This window comes from Plectropomus leopardus, chromosome 9 (assembly GCF_026936395.1).
Source record: "Plectropomus leopardus strain MGB_pleo_1.0 chromosome 9, ASM2693639v1, whole genome shotgun sequence".
Lineage (NCBI taxonomy): Eukaryota > Metazoa > Chordata > Actinopteri > Perciformes > Serranidae > Plectropomus > Plectropomus leopardus.
This window is the reverse complement of record NC_142184.1, coordinates 29,334,523-29,350,187: the sequence shown is the minus strand read 5'-3', so window position 1 is coordinate 29,350,187 and position 15,665 is coordinate 29,334,523. Positions and strand designations below refer to the sequence as shown.

The 15,665-nt window shown below is 42.2% G+C and overlaps 1 protein-coding gene across 1 annotated transcript in view; it reads right to left on the bottom strand.

Moving 5' to 3' along the window:
* klhdc8b (kelch domain containing 8B) overlaps positions 1-15,665 on the bottom strand; it is a 202,704-nt gene that overhangs the window by 12,550 nt on the left and 174,489 nt on the right. The gene's annotated exons all lie outside the window — the stretch shown is intronic.

Genomic DNA, 15,665 nt, shown 5'->3' with positions numbered 1-15,665 from the left:
ATTTAAGCTGAGAGATGAACAGTGAAGTCTTGGCGTTGGTAAGATGGAGGGAAGTTTGCCACAGTTTACACATTTCAATGATATAAAGCTGGTTGAGAATAAGCAAAGTATCCCTTAAGGCAAAATAACTCAATGCAATGAATTCGATGGCTTTAAAACTTTTACTAGAAACAAAACAAAGGTATTTAGTTGCTCGTCAGATTCAAATCTTTATGGCCATTTCTTGTTACCATAGTAGTCACGCACACATCATTAAAATTTGACACTTCAGGATTATGAATGCACACTCATCACACCTCTCATCAGCAATTTGTCTTCTAAACGACAAACATGTCTCTATAATCACATATCACTTTTGTGGCAGGCGTGATACACACTCTTAGCTTCCATCTCCCCCAGTTGTCATAAACAAATAGTTGCAGAGTATCAATGCAATAATCAGTCTCTGCAAGCGTTTATTTTATGATTAGTTTACCATAAGTTTGCCATTTACCATCATCATTAACAGCTGTACGTGCCAATCTGTGTGCTCTAATCAGTGGTGCTGCTTTGCCAGACGGTTGTGTGATATGCATGAAACGCGGCTGGACCACATCAGCTAAGACTGCGGCCATATAGAACCGGTCATACTGTTACCATTTGCTGCTGGACGCCCAGTTGGCACCTGGCACTTCTACATGATAGGTGCACGGGCAATGTCATTTGAGAACGCGGCTGGACAGAACCTTTCATGTCGCATGCAAATGAAATGAACCGCATTAGGTTGAAACGTTGTTGGTAATGGCATAATATAAAGAGCACAAGGGTGCCTATAAAGCGGGCAGGAGAGTGAAAGTGATGGTTTTTTTTTCCACATTATCATATGCCTCCTTAATCTAATCCTAACCATGCGTGCTGGCATGTGCATATGCTGGCATTACGGTGTTAGTTGCCTTGTGCTGTTGTCGCCTAAACCGTGCCATGTGCTGAGTCATCACAACATGTGCATTTGTTGACATCATGGTAGCGGTATCCCAAAACGTACACAACAGACGCAGAAAGATGCCGAGAGCCTGACAAGCAAGAAGCAAACGTGACGAGTTGGAATGAGAATGTGTTGAAGGGACACACTCACAAGATACCTGACAGCTACAGTCAAACATAGATTCAGTTTCTTTTGGAAACACTGCCTTATTTGTAATTCATCTTTGACTCATTATCAGCGCGAACAGTAGCCAACTCCCAGGTACAACAAAGCAAAAACATCTTCCAAAGAAAATAGGTATTTTAAATGAAAACCTCCTGGATATTTACAACAGCTTATTGTAAAATGTGTCAATTAACTCTGGCTGTAGGTTAAATTGCTGTTTTTTTCACATAATTTAGAAATGCAAAGTAGCAAAACAGAGATTAATTTATATGCTAATGTTGCAGAATATTAACTTCATTTACATTACTGGATTGAGTGTGTTCCAGGAAAGGCTGACAGCAAAATTACAGTGAGTCAAAACTGCAACACTAGTAGATTTTATTTAAGAATTTAGCTTTAATATCATCAATGGCATGTTACCCAAGGATTCTTCTCCTTTATAAGCTCTGCTGCTCTTCTTCTATTCACTCTATTTCTCTTTCCCTCAACGCTCGCTTTCACCTCAGGTGCAACACTCACTGTCATTATACATCAGCGAGCACTAAGTTGTTGCCGTTTCCATGGAGACCCACATCACAGCAAGTCCCCAAATGATATGGACTGGTGAGTGTATGGCGTATGTGTGTGTCTACGGACGACTATTATCATCATTTTGTATGAAGAACAAAGTGGCGGTGCCGAGTCGGCCTTTTCAAAGCTATCTGGGCCTGCTCAGGCTTCGGCTCCTTTATCATTTTTTATGAAGATACACACACATACCAAACCTTTGGCTACACGCACACACACACACAGAAACTTACTCTGTGCTGCTTGAGGTGCTCAAAGGCTTCCTCTTGCTGCTTTGATTCGCGCCCACGGACGTCATGTCAATTCACCAGCCGCTCCTCTCTTTCTCCATTCTGCCCCCCTCCTCCTGACCTCCATTCCTCTCCTCTTTACTCCCATTATTCTTGCTGTTATCTCCCTTGACTCATACCATTAACTTCATTCTTACCTGTCTTTTCTTTTTTGATTCCTCATTTCTCTTATTCCTCTCTTCTTATCTCTTTCTAATCCTTACTTAAAAACAATTTTTCTTCTTCTTTATCACTCTTAACCCCAGCTCATCTGTCCTACTCCTCTATTCACTACAAGTCTTTCCTCTCCTGTCCTCCTCCTCTCCACACTCCTTGGCTTCACATTCTCCTCTTTGAAGCTACTCATTTCAAATTACCTTCCTTCCTTCTGCTTCTATCACTCTCAACCTCCACTTCTCTCCTGCTCACCTCCTCTTCTTAGCTATACTGTTCGCCTTTATTCATACACAAAATAACACTACAGTTTGATTTACAGCTGTATATGGTTCACTGTGATGCAGTTTCAGCAGGTTGCAATCTACAATCCTCAAAGATACGTGCCATAAAATCCCCCTAAACCTGACATTCAGCACCTTTAACACTGTCGCATCTCATCAAGTCCATGATTATTTTCTTTTTTCAGAAGTTTTTTTTATTCATAAATAGTTGTAGGTCACTTCCTGATTTTGCCATTGTCCTTAACTTGCCTCACCTATTTCTACTTCAGTGTCTGATTTCCTACATCTCCCAGAATTCCTTTCACATACTTACTTGAAGACCTAACTTGATGCAAAGAGAAAAGTTTTTTTCTCAAATAAAATGAAAGTCATGTTTTTTATACACAGTTTTTATGGCCACAAAGTTTATGGTCAGCTCTGCGTGTTGTCATTGACATGCTGTACACAAACCAACTCGCCAACAGTTTGCAAGACTGTGGGGTAGAGATGCATGCAAAAGAAAATATTACATTTCTAGTGGGAGGGAGAAACACACCTGCTTTTAAACCTTATGAAAAACTTGGATATCAGGTTTTTGGATATGCACAAATATCAAGGCACCAGCCTTTTCAAGAAAGTGAAGAAAGGAAAGAGAGAGTCCAACAAGTTTTCAACTGGTAGGAAACTGTGAAAAAAATCCTATTTTTATGCAAATAAGCAAAATGACAAGCGGCTCCAGCTGTTTTACTTTTCCTTATTTTGACATGATAAAGGACGTGTTGGGCATGTTAGAGTATACAGAGCTGCATGTAAATGAGATATTCATTCCCATTGGTCATGTAAAATGCTTAGTAGGAAATTGTCTTTTTTTTTTAAATAACAGAAAAAAAAATTTGTGCACGTAAACATACTCAGTGTCTATGCATGTGGACCCTGTTTTTTTTCTCAGTCAGTCACAGTTTTAAAAAAAAAAAGTCTTTGTTTTCATTTCATTTTCAGGTCCAATATCAATTTCATCCTCCACCGTTTTCATCTCTATTCTTCAGTGTTACTGAAGCTCACAAGTGTTTATTGTCTGTCTTTTCTATTCACCTCTCTCTGACCTCCTGTTGCGTCTGTTTTCAGACAGCGAGACAATAGCACAGCACTCTAAGCCCAAAGGCAGCCACAACAAACCTGCAGTGGAGTTTATGGTAATGTTTACTGTATGCTGTGAAGAGCGACAATACATGCCCTCTTTACAACACTTATCATATTTTAGTGAGTAAGTCACAGCAATCATCCTTGACATTCTTTGTTGCGTCCTTCAGTTCTTTGAAACTACTGTTTGTGTGTATGAGCAAGATGCATTCTCAGTGGTCAAAGTGCTGCTCAGTGTGGTCACTACAGCATCACAAGAGGTAGCTGTGCACACTGGTCAGAGACACAATGACTGCTCAGTGCAAGCCTGGATCTTCCTCACATCACCGTGACAGAGCAGGGTTCAGAACAGCCACTGCTCAGTCCCTGCTGGCTGCTGGTCATGGATCGACAGTCACAGGTTGACCTGTGGACAGTCACAGACAAGCTGTAGGAGCTCCCAGTGCTGACAGGTTCAAGAGGAGCAGGAGGTCGACACTCAACAAGGGGTTGTTTAGAGATTTGGTCAAAAACTAGTGGCTTTCTGCTTATTTGCTTCAGCCACCAATGATTAAATCAGATGAGTGCCTTCATCATTATCCTCCACACTTTGCTTAACACTGGATTTTACTTGGTGCTTAAAAGTAGACAATATGTGTTCTCCACACAGGAAAGGAAGTGGTAACATCTTGCCCTGCTTTCAAGACCTTTTGTCCTTGATTGTAGCTCAGTGGAACTTGAACAGTGATTTACTTGCTCATTATGACTCACTTATCTTACCACTATGAGTTGCCAAAAGTAAATTCTTTACAAAGCTGCTGATAATAACTGAGAGAACCCCTGAACTAACAGAAAGGTGAGGTAAATTATAGGGTTTATCACCATTATTTGATTATTTGATGCAAGCTGCCAAAAGGCCTGGCACCCAGGCTTTCCAGGGATGCACTGAGCACTCATCCATGATCTGGGAGCTCATACAACGTGCAAAAAGTGAGAGGGGAGATCTACATGTGGTTTGTCTCGGCTTGGCAAACGCTTACGGCCGTGTCACATAAGCTGGTCTATTTTGCGTTGGAGATCTTCTAAATTTCACCGTGCATCACCAAAATTATAACCACGTACCTCAGCAACCTACACATGTGCTTTACCCCGGAAGGTTTCACAACCAGATGGCAGCAGCTGGAAGTTGGCATCACCATGGGTTGTTCGATATCCCCTGTACTCTCTGAGGTCGCTTTTGACATCATTCTGATCGGAGCCAGAAAATCAGTCAGAGGCCTGATGTTACCATCTGGCGAAAGACTCCCTACTCTGAAAAGCTATATGGATGATGTTACAACCATCCTGCAGACAGCACAGCAAGGCTCCTCAAGGGTTTTATCACCATTATTGGTAGTATTATAAATTTTTTGGGGCTATTAGGAAAGACAGGGACATGGGTACGTCAGCTGAGGACATTTCAGTTCATGGTCAGCTGAGTGCTGAGATAATCTGCATTCTTCAGTGCAGCAAACTGCAATTTTACAAAAGGCCTTTCTCAAGACAGAGTACACCAAGTTTGGAATGTATCCTTGGAAGTATGAACTTTGCAAGTTCAACTCTGGAAAATGGGAAGAAGCTTAATCTGCATAATCCAGCAGTTCATGTGTAACCCATTTCGGAAGTCTGCAATCATGAGTCCAATGCCCTAATGGTAGTAAAGAAAGAAGCAATCATCCGCGGCCTGTTAAGGAGGCAAGTTGGGGCCGCACATGGGTCACAAAACACAGGACTTTCCCCAGAAGACCTGTGTTTGGAACCGTTTGAACTTTGAGTCGTTTAAAGGTATGTTGTCACCATGTGTCTTTTCCTAAACCTAACAACAGTAACTTAATGTGAAATACGTAACAATTGGTTTAGGAAGTAACGTCATTCACTCATGCTAATTTGTAGGGTTTTCATGCAAATCGTTGTATAAAGATTCGTTGTCCAGGTCCACACAAGTCAGCTCTCTCTAAGCGTCCTTGATAAAATGAGTGAAGTAAAACCATTTCTGCTCATTTGGACTGGACTTGATTAAATGTGGAATTACAATTAAAACAGTACTTTGGCTGTGACTGAAGATATCTCATTTGTCCACAAGAGTGCAAAATACAGACAAGAGAGCAGATGAGTAAGGCCTGTTGTCCCAGCTGTCACCTCCAGTGTTACTGGATTATTTGGATTTGTTGGTGAGCTAATTGGATCCTAATTAAGCATTACAGCATTCAAAATGTGCTCTCTTCACTATTTTTTTCCTCAAAATGCTGACACACCGGCATGTATTACCTGCAACAGCTGAATGATTGTGAGCAGGTCTAAGAGACTTACAATGACTTTGAACCTGACCAGACCAGACCAGACCAAGAACCTAGTTTTAATTATTAAATGCTTTGTGACCATGTCTTAAAGTAAAGACTGACACAACTCTAATCTTAAAAAGTTCCCAGTTAGTTTTCCTAGTACTCTGCCAGTTAGAGCTACATTTAGCCTAAGGATGTGAATTCAGTCCAAAACCTGTCATACTAAAATGTTACCTGTGAATGTTGTCGTGTCCTTTTGCATTAACACAGAATGGCATGAATTACTCAGACGTGAGTCTAGCAATATGTAAAAATATAGAGATTTACCTGTTGTATTTTTTTGGTTTAAGCCACATTATATATATATTTTTATGTCTCTGTCATTGTGTTATTTCTGGCTTGCAGATTTAGGCTACATTTAATAATATAATCCAATGTAATAGGCTTAAAGAGTTGTCAGAGCTGATGATGTTTACACTTCATACAAAGGGTTGAGAGGCGCAGATGAAGAAAATTAAGCATGAATGCATGAAGTTTATGAAGAATGTACACGTACTGTGTGTTTATGTGAGCAGCTACGTGTGTGTGTATGGCATAAAATACATGTGAGTGCTGTGTGTGGTGTTGTGAGCACTGATCTATTTGCATAACAGTGTGTGTGTGTGTTCATTTCCGACAAACAATCTGATAATGGAATGATACGGCTGAACACATAATTGCACCTCAAGTCAGTCTTCTCTGATGAGTTGTATCTAATTACAATTTACATGCAGATACGTTATTGTTGTTGTGGCTGACAACTTGATGGAGACAGAAGAGCACATATTTGGTGTGGAGAATTGTTGTTGCGGTCGCCTGACTCCATGGGGACAGGTCTTACTGGTTTATTTGGTCTTATTAAAAAAGTAAGCTGGTATCACCATCCTGATAATAAATCAAGCTTTTACCAAATCTAGTTGATGAAAAAGCCTTTTCCTCTGACAAACTCAGTGAGCGCATACTCTTGTTCTTGTTTAACTGGATACTCCTTTATGGCCTAAACCCAAAAATGCTGTTTCCAATTAACTTTTATGATTATATCACAGAACGACTAAATAAAATTCAGCTTGGTTGCTAAAAGTTGCATGAGGGGCAATTAGCGTAATTAAAACATTTTATATCCAAGATCACCTTTCGAGTTTGACTAAAAGTGAAAATTTAGCCATTTCCTGATTTTGACCTAATTTTTTATACATATTTCATGCAAATTATCAGAATAAAGAAAGGCTACATGACAGTAACAGGTGGATTTATGGACATAACAAACACTGACTTAGACCCTTGGATCAACTTTCTAAATTATTCACAAGCAAAATTACAGACATTACTATTTTGTATTAACTAGTTAACTTATTATGCTTATTACGCTGATTGCTCAACATGCAACTTTTAGCTATCAAAGTGAATTTCATCCATTAAGCTTTTAGATGACATTTCAATCACAAAAGATTATAAGAAACAACATTTCTGGGCCCGAGAAATTTCCAGTGGATTGATTAAGTCTACTTCTGCAATAACTTCACTTATTAATGTGTTTGCTTTACAGGCTACAGGGAGACTTTTATAGGCTTGGGTTTTTTAATGTATCAATGGTTTTTTGTATCACATTAAACTCCTCTGTATCAACAAATAAGTAGTCTGAAGTGCATTGTTATAGTAAGCATTCCTAGTGAACAACCATTTTTGTGAGGTCACAAATAGCTCATTGAAAGATGTCAATTCCCTACTGGGAAAAAAGTGAAATACATGTTGTTTTCTTGCAAATAGGTGGATATCAAGTTTGACTTCAGTTCCATATCTCGCCAAAGGTAAAATCAAATGAACAGCCATATTGTTCAATGTATCATCTTCACTTTAAGCCTTTATCCCAACCTGTACTATATACATTTATATATGTGCGCACACGTACAGTATAACTGCATTATAGAGGCTCTGTGATGTCTTTGTGGCTGTATTTTCCTTTTTATTTCCCTAGTCAAAAGGCAGAGGGTTGGCAATGTGCTACAGACCAGCTATGACTCACAAGCCCAAAATATCCCCATGGATTAGATGATGAGCCAGACTTGCAGCTGACACTGGCACAGAGGAAAAATATAATATATCTACCTCGTTTCATCTCAGTCTCGCTCACTGTGTCATTTTCACGTTAGCACATGCACACACACACATCCAGTCCATTCTTGTATGTCATTCAATCCGCTCCTTCCTTTCTTTCTGTGTTGTTGTCTGCTGAATTGAACTGTCTCTCTCGGCAGGACAAGATTGGCGTTATCCCCTCTCTCTCTCTAACACACACACACACACACACACACACACACACACACACAGAGAGAGAGAGAGAGAGAGAGAGAGAGAGAGAGAGAGAGAGAGAGAGAGAGAGAGAGAGTCTTAACAGATGTCCCTACACATTATTGTCTGTCACTCTAACCGGTGACAGATTAATAAAAAAAAATGTATTAAGCCCACATGGGAATGTTCTCAAACAATCTGAGGACCAAGGTTTCAATTAATAAATGACTAGTTGCAACCATGGAAATGCATCAGAAATAATGAATAATTGTTAGCCTGCCAATAATCTCAGAAACGATCACATTCATTGACACGACATCTCAAAATGAATGTGATGATGATTTATTCAAGACACGGTGCTGCGTGTACTAAATTTGATTGAGGTGGTAAAATAATTCCCATTCATTCAGCTGTTCATCTTTGATTGTGTATATAAAGAGAAACATTCTTGATGGATTTCAGGATTGCATTTCTTTTAAGTCTGTGGGTAGATTTGATTCTAAAACTACCACACCAGTGTGTGTGAGGATGTATATGTGTTGCTGATGCATGCAGGTGCGCAAAAAATAGAGTTAATATCTGTTTAACAGGCATGTCATCGAGGACCAAAGCTGACCTCTGATTTAATTTGCATTGCTCAGTCTCTCTTCACACTTTATTTACTTTGACAAATGCAGCTCAGCCAAGGGAAAAATGAAAAGTTAATGGAAGATTAATTTGGTTGTGTTTGTGTGTGAGCGTGTGTATGGAGTGTGGTGTTTGTGATAAATCACATTTGTGGTGTTTGATTTGCTGTTAGCAGTGAAGTCGGCACTGACAGCTTCACAGTCTGTACATGGCCAGGTCTTTATTCCAAGTATTATGGGGTGATATCTTTAATGAACATAAAACAATCAACAGTGAAGTTATAAGTTACTTAGCAATGGTAATGGTAGTAATTACTATGGTAATATTGAAGCATCCTTTTACCAGGTAATGATTCCTGCATAAGTTTTGTGTCAACATAAAAATTTAAAATAGGCTGTTTGATTTAAAGGGACAATCCATGGATTTTCACATAATACATTTAATTTTTAAGTAGGGACACCAATGGGGGGGTCAGTAAATTAGAGATAAAATGGGGGTAAATGCTATTGTACTGTTTAATGCATGAGAGTCAGTTAAAAAAAAAAATAATAATAATAATTAGTCAAGGAAAAAAGGATTTCATGAATGTTATTTCATTATTTCATTATTTCATTGAGTTTAATTTAGATGAGAATGTTAAAAAGTCCGCTACTGCCATCCACTGGCTTATTGTGGTATAGCGACCGCTGTTTTGTTCACTTGAATGCAAAACTTTATTCAGGAAGTGCTAGAAATCAGAGACAAAATGGCATGTTCAGACGGTTTGATGATGTTCCAGCCATTTCGGCATACACCTGGTTCAAGTTGCATAGTCGGTATGTTTTATATGAATTTATTATTACATGCTAGGTCAAAATATTATATTGAATGTTTACATAATGATTTACGTGTCGACGGAAATGCCGCATTGTAATTGTACTCTTTGTTTACTCTTGTTTTAGTTTCACACTTTGTCTGAACATTAAACCTGGCAGAAGAAAAAGTCCAGAGTTGTGTTTGGAGTGTTTATCTGCCTGTCAAAATATACACGCTACGTATTGAGGACAGGACAGTGAAACGACTGCATCACAGCAATCATGGTAACGCTGATCGGGCCGACAACAGACGCTTCCAAGACGCCACGACGTCTTAGCTAGGCACGGCTACCACGGAAGTATCTCACCAGAAGCTATCAACGCCATCATGTCTGCCAAATCGTATCAAACAAGATCTCAAGCCTCGAGTTCTTCTACTGGTTCAGCAGCAGCCAAGGCAAGAGCGAGAGCAGAGGCAGCAAAGACTCGTCTTACCTACACACAGAAAGAAGTAAGTCTAAAGCTAGAGAAAGCTAAATTAGACGCATCCATTGAACTCCTGCAATGTGAGAAAGAGGCAGCTTCGGCCGCAACAGAGGCAGATGTATTAGAGGCTGCTGTTCAGTCACAAATAGATGAGCAAAGCATTGGACATTTAGATGATCTCCCTGCTTTTGAAAGTTCACACCGGACTGAAAAGTATGTCATGGCCCAAACCAAGTTAGTAAAAAATGAAACTGCTGAAATGCAAGAACCTCCATCGCTTGATAAGCCTCCAGTTGACACAGTTGACCCCCCATGTGACATTCATCCCCCACACACCAACCAAGGAGACTGTGGACCACCACCGGAGATAAAAACTCATTCTAAACAGCCCGTGTATAGGCATCACCTTCCAGCTCCACCTCTCCTGTCCCCCCATCTGCCTCCAGATAACTCTAACAGAAATCACAATAGGACACCACAAAAAACAAAAGACAGCTATTATGATCCCACCTGCAAATCCAGACCCTCAGATCATAATGATGGAAACATCAGTGAATTTGTCAGATACTTTGCTCGTCGGGAAATTGTGGCAACTGGCCTTCTTCAGTTCAATGACAAACCACAGAGTTACAGAGCCTGGAAACGCTCTTTTGAGAACACAGTAAGGGGGTTAGATCTAACAGCGAGTGAGGAGATGGATCTGTTGTTTAAGTGGCTTGGTAAAGAATCTGCTGAGCATGTTGAACAAATCAGGGCCATACACATTAATCATCCTGATGCTGGGTTAAAAATGATCTGGGAGAGACTCGACCAATGTTATGGCTCAGCAGAGGTAGTTGAGGATGCTCTGTTTAAACGAATTGACAATTTCCCAAAGATCGCAAACAGAGATTATGCGAAGCTGAGAAAATTCAGTGACATTCTCATGGAGCTTCAGAGTGCTAAGGAGGAGGGAGATCTCCCTGGCCTCTCTTTCCTGGACTCTGCAAGGGGCTTAAACCCAATCGTGCAAAAACTCCCCTTCTATCTGCAAGATAAATGGGTTTCAGTGGGTGCAAATTACAAACGTGAGTACCAGGTCTCTTTCCCTCCATTTTATGTTTTTGTAGACTTTGTTGATCAAGAGGCCACTGTTAAAAATGACCCAAGCTTTAACTTTGCCACTCACCTTGACCCTGCCCCCAGACCTGAGAAGCCTGCCTGGAGATTTAACAGACAGAGAGAGGTGTCAGTACACAAAACAGAGGTGTTTCCAACCCCTAACTGTGAGTCTCATGGGAATGCAAAGAAGGCAGATGACTGTAATAAACTGTGTCCAGTGCACAAAAAGCCCCATGCCCTCCTGAAATGCAGAGCTTTTCGCGAGAAGTCCCTCGAAGAACGCAAAACGTTCCTGAAAGAGAACAATATTTGTTTTAGATGTTGTGCCTCTTCAACACATTTTGCTAAGCATTGTAAGGCAAAAGTGCAATGTTTTGAGTGCGGCAATGAGAATCACAATACAGCTCTTCACCCAGGCCCAGCTCCCTGGAGCAAAGTAACTGACCCCGATGCAGAGCATGGCGGGGAGCAGGATGCCACCCTACCAAGTGAAATCACATCCAAATGCACTCAAGTTTGTGGTGAGAACCTCGTTGGCAGGTCATGCTCGAAAATCTGCCTTGTGAAAGTATATCCAGCAAGCCACCCAGATAAGGCAATCAAACTGTATGCAATCCATGATGAACAGAGTAACCGTTCTCTTGTCCGTCCAGAGTTTTTTGAAGTGTTTGGTGACAATGGCCCTAGCTCTCCCTACTCACTGAGAACATGTGCAGGCCTTAAAGAGACAATGGGTAGGAGAGCCACGGGCTATGTTGTAGAGTCTCTAGATGGCGCAGTCCACATCCCTCTGCCCAGCCTGATTGAGTGTAATGACATCCCCAACAGCAGAGAGGAGATACCAACGCCCAGTGCAGCACTCCATCATCCTCATCTAAAGAACGTCTCACACCTCATTCCCGAACTCGACCCAAGCGCCCACATACTGATGCTTCTTGGACGGGACATCGTCAGGGTGCACAAAGTCCATAAACAGATAAGTGGCCCCAACGACGCACCCTATGCACAAAAAATAGACTTGGGGTGGGTTATAGTGGGAAATGTGTGTCTAGGTGGTATGCATAAAACAACCACAGTAAATGCCTTCTACACAAACACGACAGAGAGAGGACGGCCCACACTGTTTCAGCCCTGCCCTAATCTTTTTAACATAAAAGAAAGATCCTGTGGCATACAAATCCCTCATCACAACACACCACAACAAAGTGACAGATCCAGTTGTGAAGCGGAGCACCTTGGATGTTGTGTGTTTGAACAAACCAAAAATGACAATCAGATCTCACCTTCCATCCAGGACAAGGCCTTCATGAAAATAATGGAAGAAGGAATGACAAAGGATGCAAACAATCATTGGACAGCTCCATTACCATTCAAATCACCACGTCAAAGGCTCCCTAACAACAGGTCACAGGCCATGAGTCGGCTCAAGTCCCTGATCCGCAACTTTGACAAGAAACCAGAGATGAGAGACCATTTCTTAGTTTTCATGGAAAAGATTTTCCAAAATGGTCATGCTGAGATCGCTCCTCCGTTAAAGGAGAGCGAGGAGAGATGGTATTTGCCCCTGTTCGGGGTTTATCACCCCAGAAAGCCCAAACAGATCAGAGTTGTGTTCGACAGCAGTGCACAATACAATGGACTGTCACTCAATGATGTCTTATTAAAGGGCCCAGACCTCAACAACTCACTCCTCGGCGTCCTCATGCGCTTCAGGAAAGAAGCAGTAGCCTTCACAGCAGACATCGAGCAGATGTTTTACTGTTTCTACGTGCGGGAAGAGGACAGGAACTTTCTACGTTTTCTGTGGTTTCGTGACAACAACCCCTCCAGTGACATCACAGAGTATCGGATGAGAGTCCACGTTTTTGGAAACAGTCCCTCTCCATCTGTAGCAATATTTGGCCTACATCAGTCTGTCCAGTGCTGTGAGGTGGAATTCGACGCAGACGTCAAACAGTTTGTAACACGTGATTTTTATGTAGATGACGGCCTAAAATCCCTTCCCACTGTGGAAATGGCCGTGACTCTGCTGCAAAAGACCCGAGACACACTTGCCAAGTCAAACTTGAGGCTGCACAAGATTGCAGCTAACAGAAAGGAGATCTTGGAAGCTTTTCCCTCCCAAGATCATGCAACAGATCTCAAAGACTTAGATCTCGAAGCAGATGCACTGCCTATGCAACGCAGCCTGGGCCTCCTTTGGGACCTCAACAAAGACTGTTTCACCTTTAGTGTGTCTGATGAAACAAAACCCTTCACACGACGCGGTGTTTTGTCTACCATAAACAGTCTCTATGACCCGCTAGGCTTTGTAGCCCCCGTCACAATCCACGGCAAATCCATCCTCAGACAACTCACAGCAGATAATGGTGACTGGGACGCTCCGTTGCCCCAAGAGATGGAGGAGTCATGGGTCCTTTGGAGAGAGTCACTGAGCGCGCTGTCTAACCTCTCAATCACCAGAACATACACTAACATCTCGCCTTCACAAGCTACGTACAAAGAACTGTGTATCTTCTGTGATGCGTCAACCAAAGCCATTGCAGCGGTGGCTTATGTGAAGATAACTGATGCAGACGGGAACTGTGAAATCGGCTTTGTCATGGGGAAAGCAAAACTCACACCACGTCCTGAACAAACTATCCCCAGGTTAGAACTGTGTGCTGCGGTGTTAGCAGTTGAGATTGCTGATTTGGTCACAGGTGAGCTGGACATTGAGCTAGACAGCACCCATTTCTACACAGACAGTAAAGTTGTTCTGGGATATATTTACAACGAGACCAGACGCTTTTATGTCTATGTTAGCAATCGGGTTGCTCGGATTAGGAAGTCTTCACAAGCAAGTCAGTGGCATTACGTGCCTACTGACCAGAACCCAGCAGATCTTGCAACACGGTCTGTCCCTGCACATCAGCTCGTGCTCACTAACTGGTTTACTGGCCCCAAATTCCTGCTCAAAGACACTCAAAGCCTCATCCAAGAAACTTTTGACCTTGTTGAACCCAGTTCAGACACTGACATCAGACCACAGGTTTCTGCCCTGAAAACCACAGCAAGTGTGAAACTGCTCGGCTCTGAAAGATTCACTAAGTTTTCCCACTGGAGCTCCCTGCTCCGCGCTATTGCTCGTCTGTTGCACGTTGTTCATGTCTTCAAGCAAACTACCAATAGAGACAGTTCTTGTAAGGGCTGGCACTATTGTGTGATGGGAGTCACAGTGGAAGACTTTGAGCAAGCTAAAAACATTGTCATCAGATCAGTACAAGAAGAAGTGTACAGTGGAGAAATCAAATGCATCAACACACAACAGGAAATTCCTAAAGGCAGTTCAATCAGAAATCTGGACCCCTTCTTAGACAACCAAGGTCTGCTTAGAGTGGGCGGACGCATCAGCGAAGCAAACGTAAGTCAAGCAGAAAAGAACCCACTCATTGTTCCCGGTCAACATCACATTGCAGGCCTCATTGTGCAACATCACCACGAAAAGACACGCCATCAAGGTCGGCTATTCACAGAGGGAGCTGTTCGGACAGCCGGTTGGTGGATTGTGGGCGGCAAAAGGAAAGTGAACAGTGTTATCCACCATTGTGTAAAGTGTAGGAGATTAAGAGCGCCCCTCAAAGTTCAAAAAATGGCAAGTCTCCCGCCCCAGCGTCTCTCAATGGAGCCACCATTCACAAATGTGGGCTTGGACGTTTTCGGCCCCTGGAGTGTTTCTGCACAACGCACAAGAGGAGGCATTATCCAAAACAAAAGATGGGCTGTCATCTTCACATGTTTGAGCGTGAGGGCAGTTCATATCGAAGTGATCGAATCTCTTGACACATCAAGTTTCATAAACTCACTCAGACGGTTTTTGGCTATCAGGGGTCCGGTGAAGAGCATCCACTCAGACCGTGGCACCAATTTTATTGGTGCTTGCAAAGAACTTCAGATACCCTCACACATGAACAATACAGCAGTCAAAACATACCTGTCAGGACAGGGATGCTCATGGACTTTCAATCCCCCTCATGCCTCTCATTTTGGTGGTGCATGGGAGAGGATGGTGGGTCTGGCCAGGAGAATTCTCGACACCATGTTCTTTGAGCTCAAAACCACAAAACTCACTCATGACGTTCTTGTCACCTTCATGGCTGAGGTGTCAGCTATTATAAATGCACGCCCCCTCATTCCAGTGTCGACGGATCCTACTGACCCTTTCATATTGTCCCCTGCCGTTCTTCTTACACAGAAGGTCAACACTCTCTCAGCCCCTGCTGGTGACCTTGGTGTCTCTGATCTCTATAGGCATCAGTGGCGGCAAGTCCAACATCTTGCTAATGTTTTCTGGGACAAGTGGAGACGTCAGTTTCTCTCAACACTTCAAATCCGGCGCAAATGGCAGTCAAGTCAACCAAATGTGAACCCAGGGACTGTTGTTGTTCTGAAAGACATTCAGTGTCCAAGAAATGAGTGGCCACTTGGACTCGTGACCCAAACGTTTC